Source organism: Lepidochelys kempii, chromosome 5 (genome assembly GCF_965140285.1).
Source record: "Lepidochelys kempii isolate rLepKem1 chromosome 5, rLepKem1.hap1, whole genome shotgun sequence".
NCBI classification, from domain to species: domain Eukaryota; kingdom Metazoa; phylum Chordata; order Testudines; family Cheloniidae; genus Lepidochelys; species Lepidochelys kempii.
In genome coordinates, this window is record NC_136384.1 from 46,721,005 (window position 1) to 46,738,298 (window position 17,294).

The following is a 17,294-nucleotide window of genomic DNA, read 5'->3' on the forward strand; positions in this document are numbered from 1 at the left end:
ATGTTTTCAGTTTCAGATCACATTAACAGATAGGATTTTGCAAGAAAGATCAAACAGAACAATAAAAATGTAATTCTATAAAACATTCTGAAGGGAAGAAAAGCACACGACTAACAGTCTTTCAAAAATTGTTTTATGGGTTTGCTTAAATAAGTGAATTTCTTTTTAGAATGCTTATTTGAAAGCTGTGGGTTTAAGGCTGTTTTTTTGAACCATGGCCCATAGAATTTCCAGGAATATGCATCACTGCTATGCCTGGCAGAGTACAATCAGGAAACATTCGCATTAATTCGTTATGATAAGCGCCAACACAATAAAACTGACAACATTTATGGCTGGTCAGTTGCTATATTACAAAGAAGTTGGACTGTTGCTTTGGACGCATTCCTTGTGCAGTTTGATGCAACTTAATATACTTTTCCTTTATATTCATGATTCTTTTCCCTTGAGATCTTCTTAAAATTCACAGAGTTATAGAATATTGTCACACAGACTAAACAATGCACAGGCCCTCCCACACCAACATCTAACTGCAATGGAAAGTCAGAATGCCCTCAAGCTACTTCTAATCAATGGGCACTTTATTTAAAATTGTCACTTCTCAGAGAGTGTAAATCTCGACTCTCCTGTTCAGTGACTACCCTGACTGCCTGTTCAAGGTAAGCTAAAGAAATTGCTCCATGAGTCAGATATAAAATGAAATCCTAATTCCAGGCAGGCAGGAGTGCAAGGGCCTTTATTTGTGACTCAGGAACCCAGGAAGCAGTTTTATATTGCTGCAGCACTCAGTAAGGGTGTCTTTTTGTTCTTAAAGCTGATATCTTCCAAAGGATTATACCTGAACATTAAATGTGTATAATTTTAGTGTTCTGTTTTCTCTTCCTTAAAGAATATGATCCCTATTAAGTATTAACACAGTGTTACCTGCACGTGAGACACAGTATAATTACGGAAACTTATGACTGACATGTTTGGCTTTCATGCATCACTAAGCCTTGATTCTTCTCAGTTCAACACACGTCAAAGGGTGTTCGTACCATAGGCAGTACTTCAAGATACTAAACTCCAAAGAACCTATCACTGTTTTCTAATATATAAGGTACAAACGCTGTAACTAAGAGTTCCTTTTCTCACATAAAATATTGAAAGCTACATTGCTTATTTGATCTACTGCCATAAGCAAAGAGAAGTTACATTTGTGACAGGATCCCCCCTGAGGTGCAGCCTGGAACTGTGGGACCACTGGGACCCCTGAATTCTCTCCAGCCTGGGCTTTCTCTCACAATGCCTTGCTAGTGACCAGCAGCAAACCCCTCCAGGCACTGTGATCACTCAGCACAACAGCTTGTGGAGCCCCACACCCAGCTATATTGCTCCCAGAGCCACTGATGAATCACACAGAGAAAGGCACCAGCCCAGTCCTGTCCCTCCCCCCAGGCTTCCAGCACTGTACCCCAGGAATATACTGTCTTGCACTGCTCAAGATGAGCAGTGCAGATTTATTAATTGGTTCGCCACTTCAACAATGGAAAATGGACATACACCAGCCTTTGCGAAACCTAAGCAGTTTCACCCCACACTTCAGATAAATTCACTGGTAAAGATAAACAGTTAAACGGATTTATTGATTATAAAAGGTAGATTTTAAGTGATAGGCAAAAAGTCAGAGTTAGTTACCAATAGAAAAAAAAATATAAGCACGCAGTCTAAACTCTCAACCCTATTAGACTGGGCAACATCTAGACTAAGTTTTTCTCACCCCACTGGATGTTGCAGTCCTTAATATACAGGTTTGTTCCTTAACCCTGGGACAATCTCCTCTGTTGGAGTCTTGCCTTCTTCTCAGTGTCTCAGGGCTTGTCTACACTGACACTTTACAGCGCTACAACTTTCTCGCTCAGGGGTGTGAAAAAAAACCACAACCCTGAGCACAGCAAGTTTCAGCACAGTAAAGTGCCAGTGTAGACAGTGCACCAGTGCTGGGAGCTATTCCCCTCCTAGCGATTCGCCTCCCAGCGCTGGTGCCAGGACCAGTAGCCGCAGCAGCGCTTTAACGTTGCTAGTGAAGACATGCCCTTAGTTGCTTGCAGCATAGGTGGGGGCAGGAGAAGGCCCCACATGGCCCCCCTGTGTTCAGTTTTATACCCTCAGTCCACGTGCTTGGAAAACACAAGTCCAGGCATGTCTGGGGGGCATTGCTGGTCTCCAGGCAAGGTTAAGCAATTCCCCTGGTATGGCCTCATGCAGGTGAGTCATTGAATTGTAGTTCCCTTGTTGGACAATGGCTGTTGATGGGTTTGACACCATGCCCAGGCATTGGTTACTTTCCTTGCTGTTGCCTCTGGGGAGCGAATATCTGGCTGATCCCCCAACTTACATCATGTTTTAGTGACCGTAATTCTCATAACTTCACATGCATTAATGATATACATCTATGGATAGAGAAATGACTTTTAGCAGATCATAACCTTTCCCCTGATACATATAAAGCATGCCTTGAAAGGTAATATCACAATTATATACAGATGAGGAATATGTATGGGGGGTTACAGGGTGCTCCCCCAAGGTACAGAATGTCATAACATTGCATGCGTTAGGTTATCAGAATGGAAATGAAAATTAATAATTAAAGGTTATCTGTGAAATTATGAGCACATAATGAGGCTACTTACAGAGGGATAGCTTTTAAGGAGATCTTGTACTGCAAGTCAATGGTGATGTTATGTGGCAACGAAACAGTTGTTCAAACAATCTCCTGAGATTTATCTGAACAAACTAAATATTTAAAAAACTAAATATATAAAAGAAATTAAATTGTATATGAAGATTTGTGACAACTAGAGCACACCACAGAGGCATACTAATGATCAAACCTGAGTTCTCCTTCCAAAGCCTCCTAACTACAGTGTCCCAGTGACAGATGGCACAGACCCTTTGGAGTTCCCCAAAATGGTTCTTGTGGTAATCATACACATTTTATCTAATAAAGAGAAACCGCATTGGCCTCAACAGTGCAACGAGAGGACTAAAGGGGGAGCTAGGAGTCAAAAGAGCTCTTCTGTCAATTCCAGATTTTAAAAGACAGTGAGATCCCTTTGGAACCTGATAGACAAAAGGCAGCTACACTTCATTACTAATCATGGGGTCTATAAAAATAGGGCAGATTCTAGGGGTAGGGGAACTGATCTCAATTTCTCCAAACAGTCAGGGTGTCAGCTCAAGAAACTCTTTAAAAAATCAAGCCCATACACTGCAAAGCGCTGTCTAAGCTAACATTTGTCCAAAAAAGTTTCACTTAACACCAGTTTTGCTCCATCTCTGTTAGCATAAGCAACCACTACTATTTTAAGCACTATATGTGAATTAGATCTGCTCTGAGCAGGATTAGATCATTCAGAGTTTATAATGCATGTGGTAGCTAGCAGTCCATCGATATTAGGGCTCTTAGCTTGATTTACCCCAGGGGAAACTATTAGTAGTTGTGGGATTGTTTTGAAATGTTTCGCTAGTACAGACAGGGCATATGTTATTTGTTTGCATGTACTTTGGTTTATTGATACAGCCAACTCAGAGGCACCAGAAAGAGGCCTTTGAGTCACAGTTCTTTTGTTGATATCCAAACCAATGAGAGTGGCAAACTGATTGATCACCACACAGATCTACGTTTCTGATTCAATTGTTTTGTCTTGGACAAAACAAGGTAGGGTGTACTCAGTGATATATAATACAAAAAACTTGGAAAACAGAAGTAGTTCATCAGCAGAGTTAATTCCCTGATGCAGGGTATTAACTGGCAGATCCTTTGACCTCTGAGAGTTCCTGATTTTTGTTTTCATGCTTCTGGCTCTATTCTGCACAGCTGAAGCTGGAGCTGTGAAGCTGCTATACCAGCTCTGACAGCACAGGTAGCTCAGGAGAAGTATACCACAAGCAACTGCCTGTGTGAAGGCAGTTTTCTGTGATTTACAAATACAGATCCCAGTCCTGTAACTGGCTTTCATTCAAGGCCCCAATGAAATCAATGCAGCTCTGTGCAGACTGAGGAGTCTGCCTATGTGGAGTCAATTGAATTGAGGCCACAGTTAAAAGAACTTTCCAAGTGAGTCTTTTGTTGTTGTTAAGCTTTCAAATTCTGGTTCTTATTCATTCTTGCAAGAGTTCAGAAAGTAAAGCTGTGTTTATACTTTATTAGTTTTACAAAAACAGCAGAACTTACATTTTCAGGACAATTTTTTTATGGTGAAAACTGCTATTTGCAGTAAAAAAAACCAACCCACCACTTTGTGTGGCTCAAACTATTAGAAGCATGATCACATGATACAACTTTCATGTGAAAAAGCGTCTCTTGCACAGGTATTAATGCACAGCAACACTCATACAGGTGTGCCTACACAAAGATACACGCACAGAAGAGAAGGCTGGGTTGAGACTCACTGAAAATCAGCATTCTGATGGACTCGCCTTAATTTTTTTTTAAAATACCCTAATCTCCAGCAATGTCTGCCAGATACGTTACAGTTAAAGCACTTGATTGTGGAACCAGTTTAGAGGTCTGGAATGCTCTAAAGAGTGCCAAACAAAATAGTTTATACAGTGAATACCGGACTGTATCTAATATTAACCAAACTAATAAAAATCTTTGATGGGCAATCTCTTCATTAAATGGCTCATGCTGCTGAAGAACTATAAGACCCCCTGCCATAGTTATGCTTCTATATTTGAATACACAGATCCTCTAGCAGCAGTACCCTGCTCAGATAGTACAACAATGGGTGTGATAGAAGAACCTAGTTACATATTGCAGCCACGTAAGACATTGAGAATTGAACTACCTGGCATTCATGGACTATTCAGAAATTTCTCTCTCAAAATTCTATGTAAACTCATGCTGTCTGCTACAGACTCTCTCTCTCGGACATCTCCTTGTGGATGTCTAGCCATCAGCTCAACTCAATATGGCTAAAACAGAGCTCTTAATCTTTCACCCCCAAGCTCTCCCCGCTATCTCCTTTCTTGATCATTGTGGACACCACCACCACCCTTGCTGTCACTGAGGCCCATAACCTGGGTATCCTCTTTAACCAGGACCTCTCTCTCAATCCTCATATACAGATTATGTCTTAATCTTGCTGATTCTTTCTACATAACATCTCTAACTACAGCTTTTCCTATCCATCCACAAAGCAAACACTGTCATCCAGGCACTCATCTTGCAGCTTGATTCCTGCAACATCCTTCTTTTTGGTCTTGACAAACGCAATCTTTGGCCAGCTCATATCCATTTAGTAAGCTACTGAAAAGATAATTTTCTTAGTCCATTGCTTTGAATCCCTCCACCGCAGAGCCCAGCCCTAGGAGTGGGTGAGCAGGGAGGCCTCTCTGGATGCCAGCTTCTAAGGGTGATACAATGCTCTGCATCCAGCTGTGCATTGTTGTGGGGTTTTTGGTTGTTTTATTTTTGTTTGCTTGCTTGCTTGGTGGTGGTTGTTTTTTGCTCGGCTGGCTAGATGGTCTGCGGGGAAGGGAACCAAAAACATTCTCAGCCGTGGGCAAAAATCTTAGGGCTTGCCCTGCTCCCATGGCTCCCCGTTCTGTATCATATCAAACATAAGGCTGGCTGTCTTCACTTTTGTGGCCCTTCATGGCCTATCTGCCTCCTACCTATCCTGTCTCATTCGTTATCAAGGTGTCAGCTGCCACCTCTGATCATCCCATGAAGCCAGTCTCCATTGCCCACTTGTTAAATTTTCAAATAAGTCCCTTTGTGTTTTCTCCCATGCTCCCCCTTATGCTTGGGAGGAGCTCCCCATAAACATCCACAAAACTAACTCATTACCATCCTTCCAATCCTTCCATAAAAAACTCTTCTCTTTCATGATGTCTACAAAAAAAAAAAAAAAAAAGACAATGGTCAGGCTGCCGTGCACTGATACCACTGCCCAGCATGCTGAGTAATATCATCTCATTGTTTCCTTATACTCCCCATTTGTCTGCCTGTATCCATCAGCTGTACCCTGTCTTACACTTTGATTGTCAGGAACTGTCTTTTTGTTCTGTTTGTACAGCCTTTAGCACAGTGGGGCCCTAGTCCATAGGTAGGGCTCCTAGATGCTACAGGAATACAAATAAAAAATATTTATGGATGGTTTCTTTGGTGTCAGGATCCAGGTAGATACAGATCATAAGCTTGGGGGAAATGGATGTGTGGTCTCTGTCTTCCTGAATTCATACCTACCTCTCCTTATTCCTTTTTTTCCAGCATCCATTCCCACCTCCACCCCCCACTCCTCCCCGTACCAGCCAGAATATACTGCAAAGTGATCATACCTACAGCCAGCACATGAGAGCACTAATTTTTTGTCCAAATTTCAGCAGTTTGGTTTTTATAAGAACCAAAAGTTTGGATTTTTAAAACAAAGTTTATTTGAATTTATACCAATTTTTTGGGCCTCAGCATACTTGAGTGTCCCTCTCTGGAAAAATCCCTTATACACTTTGTGTAAGTAAGTATTAAAATGGCAGCATTGTGTAGGAGAGAGAACTGTAGGTTAATCATCATCCTTTTCCAAAATAGTGGCATAGGAACAGTAGTCCAAAACTGGCAGATTAGCATTTAGAAAAATGAGGTTTTCTACATTGTGAGGTATCAGTCTTGCTCTTTCATTATTAATCTTACTCCTTGCAGAACTAGAATCTTTCAGAAAGGGAACTGGGGATTGAGAACTATTTGAAGATTATCTACTTTCTTCATGATTGCCTCAGTCTAGATTTTTATAAATTGGATCATCTGTCTGCTTGCAATTTTTACCAGTGTCCCCGAAGATATTTTTGGTCTGCAAAAGATTCAGACTGATTTTAGAATAACTTCTGTTTTTAAGAAGATGTTTTATTTTAGGCTACTTTATTTTAAAACAACTTTTTTTTGAGATTTGTGAGTCACGAAAACTTGTCTTTTCTACTATGGAAAACTTCAACAAGCTCTGTCACTACAAAAAGAGGAGACCTTTTCTAATGGATCAGCCTGGTGCCCAGCTAAGAAAACTTCAGTATCTATGTACCCCAATTGTATCTCTTACAGCAGAGCACTTCCCTGCTCCAATGGTTTATTAAATCATTCTGCAAATCAGGGATGGAACATTTTACCACATAGTTCAGAGGGCCTCCTTTTCACATGTATAAGCAACGTTCATGACCCAGAATGAACTCAGGGCTTCTAGCTGCTACATATTAAATGTTGATAACTAGTTAAGAACAGAAATCACTTAAGCAGACAATGAAAAGGCATAATTTTCCAATCACCCATAGAACACTATTAAGAAGAGAAAAACCTTAAAGATTATACAATATGGGACAAATTTTCAGCCCACAATGTCACAAATCAGATATTTAGGCATATGGTACAAAAGCCACAGTGACTCAGACCTAAACGGAGTAACTGTACACTCTACAACCCGGCTCCTGCAGTTGACTCAGTGCAGGCAGACCTCTTCAACTGCACAGAATCACTTGCAGGAGCCAGCCCTATGACATTGATCCTCCTTTCTTTGTCCCCATTCTTGGCAAATATTGTATCCTTACTTGTGTGTCAAATTAAAAGTTTAGAATATAAGGTGTTTGGGGCAGAAACTGTTTTCCTATTAATTTTCTGTACAATTGTATGCACTATAAAATAAAGTGACAGTGATCACACTGCTAAATCTGGCCCTATATGTTATAAAATCACAATAAGAAAAGACAAGTAAGCCAGCTGTACCTAGGTAAAGCTTCAAAAAAATTAAAAAGGCAGAGGCCAGCCAGCAGGAAAAGGATACATAAAAAACCTGGGCCTACCTTAAGAAGAAAGCAATTCAGAAACGTAAAAGGCAGAGACACCAAATTACTAGCAATTTTAGACCAACCTCCTGAAACATCAAGCTGACATTTGTAGAATAGTTCCTTGAGTGCTAATGGAACAGATGTAGGTCTGGTATTAAAATGACAGCAGTAAGAATATTGCATTGTACCAGGATTTTATTTTTTTTTAATCATATTCACACAGAAATAGAAGCTTGTCTGGAAATACATCATCATTATAGGAATTAGACCTCTCATAGGAAAAAAGTCACCAATGTGAATGACATTTATGTTGTTAATTTAAGCGCACAGGAATTGTCCATGCTGGATCAGATCAGATTAATATCTTGTCTCAGACAGTGGTTGTTACCAGAAGCATCACAGGAAGATGCAAAGCACAATAAAAACATGAAGTAAAAATCTCCATATAGTGAAATCCTGGCCCTACTGGGGTCAATGGGTCATATTGGACTTCTATAGGGCTAGGATTTCACCCATAATGAATAATCATGTAATAACCTGCCCTTATGGGAAGTGTCTCCTTAGCCCTCGGTAGTCAATAGTTGGCTTGTACCATGAGGAAAGGAGTACTTGTGGCACCTTAGAGACTAACCAATTTATTAGAGCATAAGCTTTCGTGAGCTACAGCTCACTTCCTCAGATGCATCTCGTGGAAACTGCAGCAGGCTTCATATATACACAAAGAATATGAAACAATACCTACTCCCACCCCACTGTCCTGCTGGTAATAGCTTATCTAAAGTGATCATCAGGTGGGCCACCTGCAGAAGTAAAGAAACAGATTGATAGAGCCAGAAGAGTTCCCAGAAGTTACCTACTACAGGACAGGCCTAACAAAGAAAATAACAGAACGCCACTAGCCGTCACCTTCAGCCCCCAACTAAAACCCCTCCAACGCATTATTAAGGATCTACAACCTATCCTAAAGGATGACCCAACACTCTCACAAATCTTGGGAGACAGGCCAGTCCTTGCCTACAGACAGCCCCGCAACCTGAAGCAAATACTCACCAACAACCACATACCACACAACAGAACCACTAACCCAGGAACTTATCCTTGCAACAAAGCCCGTTGCCAATTGTGCCCACATATCTATTCAGGGGACACCATCACAGGGCCTAATAACATCAGCCACACTATCAGAGGCTCGTTCACCTGCACATCCACCAATGTGATATATGCCATCATGTGCCAGCAATGCCCCTCTGCCATGTACATTGGTCAAACTGGACAGTCTCTACGTAAAAGAATAAATGGACACAAATCAGATGTCAAGAATTATAACATTCATAAACCAGTCGGAGAACACTTCAATCTCTCTGGTCACGCAATCACAGACATGAAGGTCGCTATCTTAAAACAAAAAAACTTCAAATCCAGACTCCAGCGAGAAACTGCTGAATTGGAATTCATTTGCAAATTGGATACTATTAATTTAGGCTTAAATAGAGACTTGGAGTGGCTAAGTCATTATGCAAGGTAGCCTGTTTCCTCTTGTTTTTTCCTACCCCCCCCCCAGATGTTCTGGTTTAACTTGGATTTTAACTTGAAGAGTGGTCAGTTTGGATGAGCTATTACCAGCAGGAGAGTGAGTTTGTGTGTGTATGGGGGTGGGGGGGATGTGAGAAAACCTGGATTTGTGCAGGAAATAGCCCAACTTGATTGTCATGCACATTGTGTAAAGAGTTGTCACTTTGGATGGGCTATCACCAGCAGGAGAGTGAATTTGTGTGGGGGGGTGGAGGGTGAGAAAACCTGGATTTGTGCTGGAAATGGCCCACCTGATGATCACTTTAGATAAGCTATTACCAGCAGGACAGTGGGGTGGGAGTAGGTATTGTTTCATATTCTCTGTGTATATATAAAGCCTGCTGCAGTTTCCACGATATGCATCTGAGGAAGTGAGCTGTAGCTCACGAAAGCTTATGCTCTAATAAATTGGTTAGTCTCTAAGGTGCCACAAGTACTCCTTTTCTTTTTGCGAATACAGACTAACACGGCTGTTACTCTGAAATGTACCATGAGGGTTCATCTTCTATACATTTCTATTCTCTCTGTGACTGTGGATGTTATTAGCCATATAAATATCTAGTTAACACAAAATATTTTTGGAGCAACAGACAGCTTGCTCCAAAACGGGGATGAGTCTCTTGACTTCTACTGCAGTACATCAAAAACTCTGAGGAGATCTGGATTTTTTCAGCCTCCCCCAGACATTTGGATAACTGAGGCTGTACCCTAGAAGCTGGAAACCTTTTTACACTATGCAGACAATCTTCCCTCCCACACTTTTTTCTTACACATACACATCAAGGCCCAGATTCTGAGCCGTGATCTCAGTACAGCTAATTTTGTGGCCCCTGGAATCTAGGGCTAGCAGGGAAGGGTTTGGTCCTCTGTTTAAACTAGGGCAGCCTGGGGGCCACTCTAGTTTATGCTTAGCTGAACACAGCCCAAAGGGGGCCATTCTAGCACTTGGAAACAACCAGACGGAAGGGGTGATCTCCAGCCACATTCCCTTGTCCTTAGCTATCTCCCTCCTACATCAGGGGCTGGAAGCAGGGTGGAACACCACTAGCTCAACCCCCCGCCCCCCCCCAAACCTTTCTGCAGCTTCCTGCTACTGTTTTGGGGAATGACCCGATCCCAGCTCAGGTGTACTTATTTAAGGGCAGGTCTACCCTAGAAGCGCTACATTGGCGCAGTTGCATTGAGGCGGCTGCAGCACCCTAGCACGTCTGGTGAAGGCACTCTATGCTGACGGGGAGCGCTTTCCTGTCGGCACAGGTACTCCATCTTTGCCAAACCTCTCCGGCTGATATAGCCCTGGTGTGGACAGTGCTTAGGTCCCCATAATTTGTGTTGCTCAGGGGAGTGTCTTTTTCACATCCTGGAGAGATGTAAGGTAGATCAACTTAAGTGATAGTGTAGACCTGCCATTAGTAACTAGGGTTTGGCTAGCTTCAAGCCTCTAGCCCTTAAGACACAAGCCACCTGTTACAGACTGCATTAATATAGAGGGAAGGTGGGAAAGGTAATATCTTCAGAAGAGCTCCGTGTAACTCAAACGCTTGTCTCTCTCACCAACAGAAGTTGGCCCAATAAAAGATATTACCTCACCCACCTTGTCGCTAATATCCTGGGACCACCATGGCTACAACACTGCATGGATTAATATACACAGTTATCTGTTCAGGATGGAGACCACTGAAAAACTAAGCATTTATTGATTTTCAAAATAGCTTTTCAAAATACTGCAGGATTCTTATTCTATTGTCTTAAGTGGCATTTTAAAGGGACATTTACTTATTAGTGGTAGGAAGATTGCTGTGCCAGACCAACGCAATACTTGAGAAACGTAAATGGATGGCACTATGGCTGCGCAAATCATTAAGTGTATGGGATTGGCTATGACAAAGTAATGTATCAATGAGATCTCACTTCAAGATCACAGCTACGTTTATACATGGCCCTCCTGTTGATTTGAAAAAAAGGCAACATTTTTTCCTGAACAGGAAAAATAAATCACAACACATACATAGACTATTGAATCCATCTGTTTCCAACAGCAGTTTGATTATGATTTGGTGACACACTGAAGAGTCAGTTCTGCACCTGATGCTACGTATACATTAACTACTGTTTAGACTGTGTTGCAAATGCAGAAAGGCATAATGGGCCCTTCAGGACTCCTCCAAAACTAGGAGTCTTCTGTAACTCCACATATTATGGTAGTGAACTACTCACAGGTAAACACAGACTTTACATCCCTATATTTTAATCCAGCAAGAAATATAGTTAGGCAGTAAACACACAGCCCAAGTCTTTTCACAAGCAGTGAAATTTATAAATTGGGGGTATGGCGGAGGGAGGGGAGAAAAGGAATTGTAATAAGATACAGAATGGCCATGAGCTTATTTTTGAATATTGTCTTTTTAAATGCAGTTCTCTCTGAAGACATATTATGTAGTTCCCTAGCAAACCGGTTCACTTTGTTAAATACTTATTGGCACAACAAGCTTTATTAGTGTCACCAAAATATTAGAAAAAAGACAAATCCCTTCAGTATCTGTCAAAGGTAAGTTTAAGCTGTCCAGGATGGGTCTTCTGAGTGGGTCTGAGATTTCATTCTGTACAACCATTTGTCATTATTGTCCATTCTCGTTTCAGTAGCAGGATGAGTCACTTCTCACTGGTGAATCAGGTCAGATCTGGTTACGTCAATCTTACGAAAGGCTATTATAACTAACTCTGAACCACATCAGTGATGCAGACACTGAGGGAGGGGGAGGAGGGAGAGGGGAGAGAAAATGCTAAAAATATGATTAGACACACCAGAATTTTGTAAAGGGTCTTGTCATCACCTTGTAATTGGTACATGGGTATAAAGTAAGTATGGACAGCACGAGAGCCTCGAGAGAGCAATGTGATCTAATAAATGTCAGTGAGTAACTACAGCTAAAGCAGTAATTGCAGCAATAAGAAAGAAAACCCAGTGTCACAGTGAACGAAATAGCTCTAATGACCTTCCACCCGCTCCTAAGCTGGCTACTTGTGCAAGGCTTATGAAAGACTATTGGACTGCAAAATAATCAGTTACCTAATTTTAAAGTAAAGTCATCCTTCTCCAAAAAGTGAATGAGTGAAACAGGAGATTTTATATGTCCCAGAGACTGCCAGCTCAATATTTGCACCAGGTGCTACCCAATGCCCTGTCTCATGCTGCAGATGCAGCCAATGGAAGTTTGAAGTCTCCCTTTTGTGCTGTTACAGTGGGGAGAGGCATAATTGCAGGGCTGTATGACATCACTAGGAGTTTACTGGGACAGAATTATCATATTTGAAATTGCTCCGGGAAGTTAGGAAAGGAAGCAATTAAATATTTAATGAAGACTATTGTTCAGGAGCTTTCCACGAGTCTAACCTTAATCAGAAAAGGGCAGTTTTCCCCTCTCTCTTAACTGCATTTAGTGATTGCTTACTGGATATTTTTCAGGTAAAGAGGGATTAGACCAATTGGCTGTGTATATCCCATCCTGGAATAGCCCCAAGCTCCACTGCCACACTAGTAAATAACCGAGCCTCAGTGAGGTAACCTTGGATGTTCTTAGTTGTGAGGAGAGTCCTTCACTTCTGGCACAGTTATAGTGTATACTGTTACAGTCGGATAGAAAAGACAAATAATAAGGCCCTTACCACAGGCCCCCCAGCTGGCCTCTGGGGCCTGTCAGTCATGCTCTTGCCCCTGACTCTTTCCCCCTCAGTTTGGGAGCCCTCTAAATGTCAAAAAAAAAAGCTCAGCTTTTACCTGAAAGTGAAAATGAAGTTTTTAGCCTTCTTCTTCCTTGCAGACATGACCTCAAACACCGAAGCTCATTGCTAGGGTTGCAAGTTTGCCATAGCGCAATTTTTTCTGATGTTCAGGGTTGATTCATGACTCCTCCCGTAGCCACCCAGGTTTGGTGCTGAATACTCGTAACCCTTATCTTTACATTTTGGGAGGAACTCGGAGCAGTTCGTGACTGTGGGACACCAGGCTGCCTACGCTGGCACGGATAATGCTAGAACTACCACAACCTCCTCTGCTAAGGTACCTTTGTGGCCTCTTGCCACAATCAGAGTGGCTCAGCACTGCAAGATACAGTCTAGAATAGAGACTAGAAGCAGCATTTTCAGAGGTGCCTAAGGGACTTTGGAGCCTAAGCATTTAAATGCATTTAAGTCAAAAAGCATTTAAATCATTTTGATAATGAAGACTGGCTGAGTCACTTAGGTGCTTTTGAAAGTTTTACCACAACACTCCAAACCCAGCCCTGACAACAACCCCCTCTAGACCTTGGGCCGGTCACCAAGTAACCTCTCTGCCTTAATTTCCCCATCTCTAAAAGGGAAACAATTCTAATTATTTACTTCATGGGGTCCTCATTATGGCAATTAGTGTGCTCCATTATAATTCACCAGAATTCATGCAAAGCTCCCCAGTGACTAAGGGCCCCTTGCTTGCCAAGGTCCAGGCTTTTCATATAAAATGAGTCATAGAATCATAAGATCATAGAATAACAGAGTTGGAAGGGACCTCTGGAGGCCATCTAGTCCAACCCCCTGCCCAGAGCAGGACCAATCCCAACTAAATCATCCCAGCCAGGGCTTTGTCAAGCCTGACCTTAAAAACTTCTAAGGAAGGGGATTCCACCACCTCCCTAGGTAACGCATTCCAGTGTTTCACCACCCTCCCAGTGGAAAAGTTTTTCCTAATATCCAACCTAAACCTCCCCCACTGCAACTTGAGACCATTACTCCTTGTCCTGTCCTCTTCTACCACTGAGAATAGTCTAGAACCATCCTCTCTGGAACCACCTCTCAGGTAGTTGAAAGCAGCTATCAAATCCCCCCTCATTCTTCTCTTCCGTAGACTAAACAGTCCCAGTTCCCTCAGCCTCTCCTCATAACTCATGTGTTCCAGTCCCCTAATCATTTTTTTGCCCTTCACTGGACTCTCTCCAATTTTTCCACATCCTTCTTGTAGTGTGGGGCCCAAAACTGGATACAGTACTCCAGATGAGGCCTCACCAGTGTCGAATAGAGGGGAATGATCACGTCCCTTGATCTGCTGGCAATGCCCCTTCTTATATACCCCAAAATGCCATTGGCCTTCTTGGTAACAAGGGCACACTGTTGACTCATATCCAGCTTCTCATCCACTGTAACTCCTAGGTCCTTCTCTGCAGAACTGCTGCCTAGCCATTTGGTCCCTAGTCTGTAGCGGTGCATTGGATTCTTTTGTCCTAAGTGCAGGACTCTGCACTTGTCCTTGTTGAACCTCATCAGATTTCTTTTGGCCCAATCCTCCAATTTGTCTAGGTCCCTCTGTATCCTATCCCTACCCTCCAGTGTATCTACCACTCCTCCCAGTTTAGTGTCATCCGCAAACTTGCTGAGGGTGCAATCCACACCATCCTCCAGATCATTAATGAAGATATTGAACAAAACCGGCCGCAGTCCATTAAGTCCATTAAGACTGAGCAGTGCTCAAGAGTTCTCCCTACCTCAGCTCTGCTCCTTGTTATATGCCAACAACGGCCAGAATCAGACACCTAAAAAATTAGTTTGTAAGCACATCCCAAAATAATAAGGTTGCCTCTACTCCAAGGCAAAACCAGAAAGGCTCCTTTTTGATCTAGGAGCTATTTAAATCCATGTAGACCCTTTCCTCAGTGACAGTTTACCCAGGAACACGTAGCAGCTGCTACTGACCTTTAAACTTTAGGGTTTAACAGCCTGAAACCTCTTCCAGAGCCACTCAGTCTGTCCCTCCTGCAGCAGCAACAACAAAAAGTCTTTACTTACCCCTGCCTCCTCCTTTTATTTCTTATTCTTAGGTATCCACAGCTGGAGGGCATCCTGCCTAGGAGCTGCAGTGTCTGCAGGATGATGCTAGTCTAATGAAGTCCATTAACCCCTTCCTGTGCCAGCAATCAGAGGGCATGTATACCTTATCTCAATCCAAACACCACTCTGTACTATACTTATTGGAAGACAAACAGCAAGGAGAAAAGACAAACAGAAAGAGGAAGGCTGGAATATACATGAAAAACTTATTTATCTGGATGAGTTTGTTGTGGATCAGCCCTAGAAGTGGAAGCTGTAACCGAAGAAAGGGAAAAAACCCTAGTTTTTCTCCCTGGCCTTCCCCCATTCTCAGGTACTTCTGAATTGTGATTTCTTGGGAGTTCTCTCTTCAGATGGTCTGGGTCTGAAGAAAGGCAACTGAGGCAGATTAGCAGGGCCTGTGTAATCCATGTTTCAGTGGCCATGGGCTTTGCTGCAGAATGCACCCTTTGCTCCAGAATCTAAACTTTTTAAAAAAATTATGCTTCTAGCTCTCAGAGTTGCAAAGAAAAATATGAACAGCATATAAAGCAATCAGCATTATTTTCCTGAGTCTTCAGGTGGCATGAAATGATAGATCTGAGAAGTGTGAACTTCCCCATTCACCGCAATGAAGTGTTAACTCTAAAACCTAAACTTTGTAGTGTTAACTCTAAAACCTAAATATTATTACCTACTTCTCTGCTGATCATTTCAGCAGAAACATATAGCTAACGTGCTAATCCCAAACTGCCTCCCATGCCTTCTTAGATGCCCAAAACCCCAGCTCCTCTCACCCTCATACCAAAGCCTCCAGCTTCCCCTTACATCTTTTATGATACAGTTATGCACTGTCAACATAAAAATCTGTATTACATTAAAAACTGAAAATGTGGGATGGCACAACCAGAAACACTTAAGAATGCTATCCACAAAAGCCAACATAGTAGGCAGAGAGCCCCCTAGGCTAGCTAATGGGAGATACAGATGACCGGGGTGGGTCCTGAGCTCCGCCCTTTCCACAGAGCTAGGCACCTAACCCAGCTGAAGGGAAGTTCCTATATCTGTTTGCAATCCAGAGCTGAGAACCCTGCACCTGGAGTCAGGCAGCTCAGGTAGCTAAGCTGTTTCTTTGAAAAAACACAGGAGGAGATGGTAGTTCCCTTATTATTTGTAGGCCAGTAGTTAGACCACTCACCCAGTATGGGGGAGATCCAGGTTCAATTCCCCTCTCTGCCTGGTGGGGAAGAAAGGATTTAACCATAGAATTATAGACTTTAAGGTCAGAAGGGACCATTATGATCATCTAGTCTGACCTCCTGCACAACACAGGCCACAGAATCTCACCCACCCACTCCTGTAACAAACCTTTATTGAGCTATGTCTGAACTACTGAAGTCCTCAAATCGTGGTTTAAAGACTTCAAGGTGCAGAGAATCCTCCAGCAAGCGACCCGTGCCCCACACTGCTGAGGAAGGTGAAAAACTCCCAGGGCCTCTGCCAATCTGTCCTGGAGGAAAATTCCTTCCCAACCCCAAATATGGCGATCAGCTAAACCCTGAGCATGTGGGCAAGACTCACCAGCCAGACACCCAGGAAAGAATTCTCTGTAGTAACTCAGATCCACCCCACCTAACATCCCATCACAGGCCATTGGGCGTATCTACCGCTAATAGTTGAAGATCAATTAATTGCCAAAATTAGGCTATTTCATCATACCATCCCTTCCATAAATTTATCAAGCTTAGTCTTGAAGCCAAATATGTCTTTTGCCCCCACTGCTTCCCTTGGAAGGCTGTTCCAGAACTTCACTCCTCTGATGGTTAGAAACCTTTGTCTAATTTCAAGTCTAAACTTCCCGATGGCCAGTTTATATCCATTTGTTCTTGTGTCCACACTGGTACTGAGCTTAAATAATTCTTCTCCCTCCATGGTATTTATCCCTCTGATATATTTATAGAAAGCAATCATATCTCCCCTCAGCCTTCTTTTGGTTAGGCTAAACAAGCCAAGCTCTTTGAGTCTCCTTTCATAAGACAGGTTTTCCATTCCTCGGACCATCCTAGTAG

The 17,294-nt window shown here is 42.5% G+C and overlaps 1 protein-coding gene across 9 annotated transcripts in view; it reads right to left on the minus strand.

The window, feature by feature from the left end:
• Positions 1–17,294, minus strand: part of PDE8B (phosphodiesterase 8B) — a 164,782-nt gene that overhangs the window by 86,052 nt on the left and 61,436 nt on the right. The gene's annotated exons all lie outside the window — the stretch shown is intronic.